At 39.5% G+C, this 6247-nt stretch overlaps 1 protein-coding gene across 1 annotated transcript in view; it reads left to right on the top strand.

Moving 5' to 3' along the window:
• The first annotated feature begins 2508 nt into the window (after nucleotides 1–2508).
• LOC107734144 (cdc42 effector protein 2-like) overlaps nucleotides 2509–6247 on the top strand; it is a 13999-nt gene continuing 10260 nt past the window's right edge. The window contains exon 1 of the mRNA XM_016546012.1: nucleotides 2509–2528. The gene's annotated coding sequence lies outside the window, so the exon portion shown is untranslated. The remainder of the gene's footprint in view (nucleotides 2529–6247) is intronic.

Here is a 6247-nt window from a genome sequence, read left to right as displayed (position 1 = left end):
TTGTTTGCTTGGGTGGTAATATTAGGCCTAACATATTAATAGGGAAGGGGGGCCCAAACATTTGTTTTGCCTATGTCACGAAAAGAGGTAAATCCGGCCCTGGCTATAGAAGAAGTAGTTTCATCACATTAGAAATTCTAAGGCTACATGAAGATTTCCAAAACATTAAAAGTTCCTAGAGACACAGCAGGCAGCTTTAATCCTTAGCTTAAAATGTGTTGTAGCAGAAAAACAGAGCGTGTTGAAGAAAAAGCACAATATCATAATAAATTTGATCAGATTAACTGAGAAAAATCTGCAATGTACAGCCAAAGACTTGCAAGATGACCCGATGAAAGAAGGACAAAAATTTTAATGCAGAGTATAAGAAGAACACTAGACAAGTATGGCCTCCATGTTGGGACATCTTGCCGAATGCCACTCTTGACCAAGAAGAGCATAAAAGGATGACTTGAACATGTTAAAATTCATTTGGGTAGACCTGTGGAGTTCTGGAAGAATGTTTTATGGAGCGATGTGAACAAACTGGAGCTTCTGGACCCATGGATTAGCGGTATGTCTGGTGCAAAAAAGACAATGTTTATAAACAGAAAAACACCATCTCCATGGTCAAACGTGGAGGTGGACCAGTCCTGTTATGGGGGTGTTTTACTGTTGTAGGAAGTGGAAATCATGACTATATGAAGGATTTCATGGATTCTTTGAAGTATAAGGCCATTTTGGCAAGAATTGTGATGCCTTTGGTGCAAAGACGGAAGCTGATGATCAATGGACTTTCCTGCAGGACAGCCATCCCAAAGTATACATCCAAATCTACTTATGCTTGATTCAGGGATCAGTCATAGGATGTACCTGAGTGGCCTGTTCAGTCTCCAGATTTAACTCTCATTGAAAATATTTGGTTGAATTTGAAGAAAGCAGTGGCAATGTGAAAACCAAAGATTATCAGTGATCTGAAAGCTTTTTCCAGCGAGAAATGAGCCAAGACTGCAGTAGAGAGTTGACAGAAGCTTCTAAGCACATAGGCAGTGTTTATTGGTGGTTTTAAAGAACAAAAGATTCTGCACAAAATTTGATTAGCCAATTTGATTTTTATCATTATTCATCAATGTTGTATTCTCAGAATCACTCAAATGTGTATTAAGAAACTTTCTCTAATAGTTCACTGATGCCTTTGTTGAATTGTTTTCATAAAATTGTGTTCTCTGCAACAAAATGCCTTGCAGGTCAAGGGGGTTGAATAATTTTGATTGCAACTGTATAACTGTGATGTTCTACAAAACGACAAGCTTTACACTTTTTTTTCTTTCTGCTGAAAATTCGATTTAGATTCACTTACTGTGAAATCCTCAGGTACATCACCAGTGTAAGCTTCATGGTGAATACGTCTACCTCACTCTTGTCAATGTAGTCCATAGTTACAACAAAAATTTATCTTGACTTGACGTGGTTATTTTGGGAAAAACAGTAGGAGGCGTTTTACACCAAGGGGGCGTTTTCCCCCACTCTACCCTAAATATAAGATTAATATTTATGTATTTCAAAAGCTTCTGACAGTCAAAGATCATTGTTCATTATTTGGGTATAACCATGCTTAGTCTTGCCTTTTTAAACATTTTCTGTTCCCATACGTGTCTAAGTACAAAGCAGACCTCGTTCTCAGACTGCTCTCCCAGCTAAGTCTTTGACAGGTCATGAACTTTGACCTTAACCCATCCACATTTATGAAGTTTACCATCTTAACAAGAATCAGCTTGCCTCAAATGCAAATGTCTCCTCCTCCCTCCTTGTTCTTCCACTAGACACAACAGTATCTCACTTAAGATTCTTGTGCTTACAGAGCTGTTGTATCTGAATTTGATTTATTTTCTACAATAAGATGAAATATTTATGACAAATCACTGTAACAAATGATAGGTTAAGAATGAGATACATTTTCATGATCTTGACCACATCTGCACCATGCAGAGAACAAGTTGTTCTGAATCTGGCCTTGAAACTCAACCAGAAAGCTTTCAACTGCCAACAGACCTCCAAACAAGGCCTGCATGAAATGCCCCTGTAGGCCTCTCAACGGGTCCCTTTATACTCTGTTATATACTTGCTCAGTATTCAAATCCCTCGTTTAGTGAAGTAATAAACTGACTAACAGTCGTTCCTCCTCCTGTGCTTATTATGTTTTAAACTTTCAGGCCTTATGAGTGTCATCTATCAAGTCTATCAAGTGTTCAGAATTGCTTGGCAACGCAGCACCAAATATGCTAAGGCCGATTTAAAAGCGCGACGGCGGCCTCCCCTCCAGCCCTCCCGGGCCCCCGCTTTGTGTTCAGTCACAATGGCGCGTTACCCAGCGACCGTTAAAACCGCCCGAGTGCAGCGCGAGGGGCTGGGCCCTCACTAAAGTGTCACCGATGCTTTTAAACTGTTGCCAAGCTTGTCTTTGAGCCCCTAGCGGACTGGTATAAGATGTAAAGAATATCGTTACTGGATCACAAAATTTAACACTGGATCTTCGCAACGGAATTATTGTAAGTAAATTCACTTAATTTTCGCAAAATAGGTGTTTGTTCTTAGTGTTAGTACTGATTTCGACCAGGCGATATGGAATTATGGCTTATTAAGTGGAAAATGTTGCCATGGTTTAAAAAAGAAAAGTTCGACTTGTCACTGTGCATGTTTTTAGATTAAACAGACATTTTTGGCTGTCTGGCAGATGTCGTTCATTCATGTGAATTTGAGCTGTTTGCGCAATAGTTTCGAGGAAAGGCGTGAATGCCCGGTTGATTTGTTACCACGGCTGTGAGAAACTTGCCGATAACATTCACAAAGTGGAAATTCTGGTGCGTGTGTCTTTCTTGTAAATCAGCTGCAGATAAGTGTATTGAAATGCGATTTGTGTGCTGATAAACCGATGCGCATATTTCATTTTAAAGTGGAGTGAATGGCTGCTCTCCGTGTTCAGAGGGAGCGCTGAAGCGAGCGGAGCTGAGCAGAATGTCGAGTCAGACTCAGCATACTGCAGTGCGCATGACCGAACGCACTCCGCTCCACTGGGAAAAGCTTGCATGAGTTTGATCATTACTGTAATCGAGTAAGAACCTGACCTGGAAAAAACATAAACAGGTGATTGGCTTTTAAAGCATGATTCATATAGTATTCATGGATTCGCTATTTATGTAACAAAAGTTCATTCTTTTATTCATGTATGTATTTATGGTGTCATGATCAGAAATTAATTTTCTTGTGATTTCAACATTTAAGTCGTTTTCTCAAGATATCATTTTTTAGTTGAAGTTTTTATTAGTATTATTATTATTTGTTCTGGAAGCCAGTTCTTTATGCTTATATGAATACATGTAATATATTGCTGCATTGTTGGGCATTCTTGTGTAGCTCACTCAAGCTGAAATTGCTGTATGTCTGTCAGTAATAGACCTCTTCCAAATCATTGTCTGACACTTTGAGAAGAAGGCAATGAATCTATCACGATAGACACTATAGTGACTGTAGACATGACTAGTTTCATTGCATTGATATTTGACAGGTGCCAATTAAATGGTTTGCGGCTAACCACAGAAATGGTGAGCAGTGTGCAGTGTCTCTGCACATGTGAACCAAGGACTTTTGAACTTATTTTGCCTTTTGACTGCTGAATTTGCACATAACTTAGTTTGCTTCATGGGGGTAGATGCATTCTAGTCAAATTAGCCAATTAGCTCCACTGGCAAGTCCCTACAGTCCTGAGGTATGCTATCACTCACCGACTCCACTCACAGCTTCAGAAAGAGGTTCCTAAGACTATCTGAAGTATAATGTGTTGCTGGGAATGGCGTGCATTGTGTTTCTGCTCTTATGTGCATGTGTGTGTTTCTATAGAAGAGTTCTGGAATCAGGTCTGCTCTACACAATGCACATCACATCTGGAGTGGATTTGGAGAACAGAACAGAAAGATGGATAATAGCTGGCTCTACTTCCCAATCAAAGCTACACACACACAACATTATGACTCCAGATTGTTCTGCAGGCAAATATGTGCGCTGCTGAGGGCTGAAGGCTTGTCGTTCATAAGAGCAGATAAGGTCATAAGGGTAGATAAGAAGATAGACAAAGCAAGAAAATGAAAAGATTTCAGATATCAGACTGAGAGGAAGTGACAAAGCAAAGATTATTTAGCTTCACTCTGGTCTCTATATGTTGAGCAGAACCATCAAACATTGTTTTATTTAGTATGGAATGAAAAAAAAGAAAGAGGCCATTTTAGACGGATTTAGACATGTTAAGTCAAGCCATTGAATGCGTTAATATAATGAAAAGATTCTAAACGTGAATGGCAGAATACATGGTCTGATTATCAGAATTATCAGAGCGATTAATAGAATTGCACTATAATCATAGTTGAAGAAAAATATCAGATATTACAAATGGAAGTTAGAAAATAAGATTGTGGTGAAGACATTTAGTTTGGTCTGGAGTCTCTGAACCCACACTAGAGGAATTCCCCCATGTGAAACAACAGTGGAACACAGAAAGCTGTGAAAGAACAATGAGGAGATAAGGAAGATGAGGAAGTGATTGCAAGTGGGTAGTTTGGTGTGTTTCATAAATCCTGTCTGTCCAGTCTCCTGTGAGTGTACTAAACTCAGCATCTCTGAGTTAAATTTGGAAAATTGAACTGTTTTTGTCCAATGTGTAATGTTAATTACTGCATAATTCTAGAATATGCTTAAGTCATCTTTTGCCGCTATGTCATGTGCACAAACTGTGTGACGTAAATTTCCATTGGACATCCTGTTATTGTCAATGTGTGAGCACACTAAGAGCAGAACTTCTTGTTACAGAGACAGGTCAATTATTATGAGCTATTAATAGGATGCAGTATGCAGGAACAGTATTCACTCACTGCATGAGTCACAGGATTGTGTTTAGGAGTTTGAAAGAACAAATGGAATCTCCATAGAAATATATTGAAAAGAACAAGGCTAAGATCCTCCCAAAGGCAGGCAGACAAGCAAGCACTTGGTCAGCTATTGTTAGAGCTGAATGCGTGAATTTGTGTCAATCAAAAAAAAGTATTGTCTACTTTTAAAAAAGTTGAATATGTACTAATAAATATGATCTGTAAAAGAGTGTAATGCCATTAAGACCTTGTAATGTTTACTCAAAATGTCAACAGTGGAGCTTCCAGTGACTTCTCTTTGGTGACATATGCAGGACTTCTCCAATTATTTATTCCACTTAAACCAACCCCTGCTATCTCACGTTCATCTGCCTCCACTTTTGAGTGCATTGTCCGCATCTCAAAATCCAATCAACAACCAATAAGAACCAAGTCCCCGCCCAACATTTTTTTACTTGGCTATAGTCCGTTACACTTGGATGTACGTCACAGTATGGAATAAACAAGCTGTTGCTATTTGCATTTTATCACATTTTTCAATTCAATTCCTTAAAAAGGATTGAAAATGCATCTCTGTTTTCATATGTTATGACAAATGATGTTTCATTAACAAGGTTCCGGAGGAGCACGATCAGATAATCAATCAGTCTGGCCCAGCTGGAGCTCGTCAGCTAATCACATATGATGCGATTTCAAGTTTTCCTTTCTCTTTGGAGTGTTACAAGATGTTCGTGAATAGATAAGATCCTTAAAGTTGCAAAGACTAAAGTCTCAAACCCAAAGAGATATTCTTTATAAAAGTTAAAGGGTTAGTTCACCCAAAAATGAAAATTCTGTCATTAATTACTCACCCTCGTGTTGTTCCAAACCGGTAAGGCCTTCGTTCATCTTCGGAACACAATTTAAGATATTTTTGATGAAATCTGAGGGCTCTCTGACCCTCCCATAGACAGCAAGGTAACTACCACGTTCAAGGTCCCGAAAAGTACCAAGATGATCGACAAAGTAGTCCGCGGCGTGATGACGTCATTACGCCGGATCTGGGTCAGCGCCGCCACACGCTCTGACATGGTACTGTCGTGAACGCGCATCCACAAGTGACGCAGTAGAGACGAAGGTTCCGAAGATGAACGAAGGTCTTGCGGCTTTCAAACAACATGAGGGTGATTAATTAATGACAGAATTTTCATTTTTGGGTGAACTAACCCTTTAAGACTCGTCCACGCCCTCCTAAAGCGCCTCGTTCAAACACGCCCCCACGTCTATGTCACTGTGTGGGAAGATTTGCATAACACCGCCCAAATGTATACGCAAAGAAAGAAGGCGTAACTTTCATTCTCGCTGTAGTA

This window comes from Sinocyclocheilus rhinocerous, unplaced genomic scaffold (genome assembly GCF_001515625.1).
Source record: "Sinocyclocheilus rhinocerous isolate Xijiao unplaced genomic scaffold, SAMN03320098_v1.1 scaffold1121, whole genome shotgun sequence".
NCBI lineage: Eukaryota > Metazoa > Chordata > Actinopteri > Cypriniformes > Cyprinidae > Sinocyclocheilus > Sinocyclocheilus rhinocerous.
The sequence above is the reverse complement of the archived record's forward strand: the minus strand, read 5'-3'. Positions and strand labels throughout refer to the sequence as shown.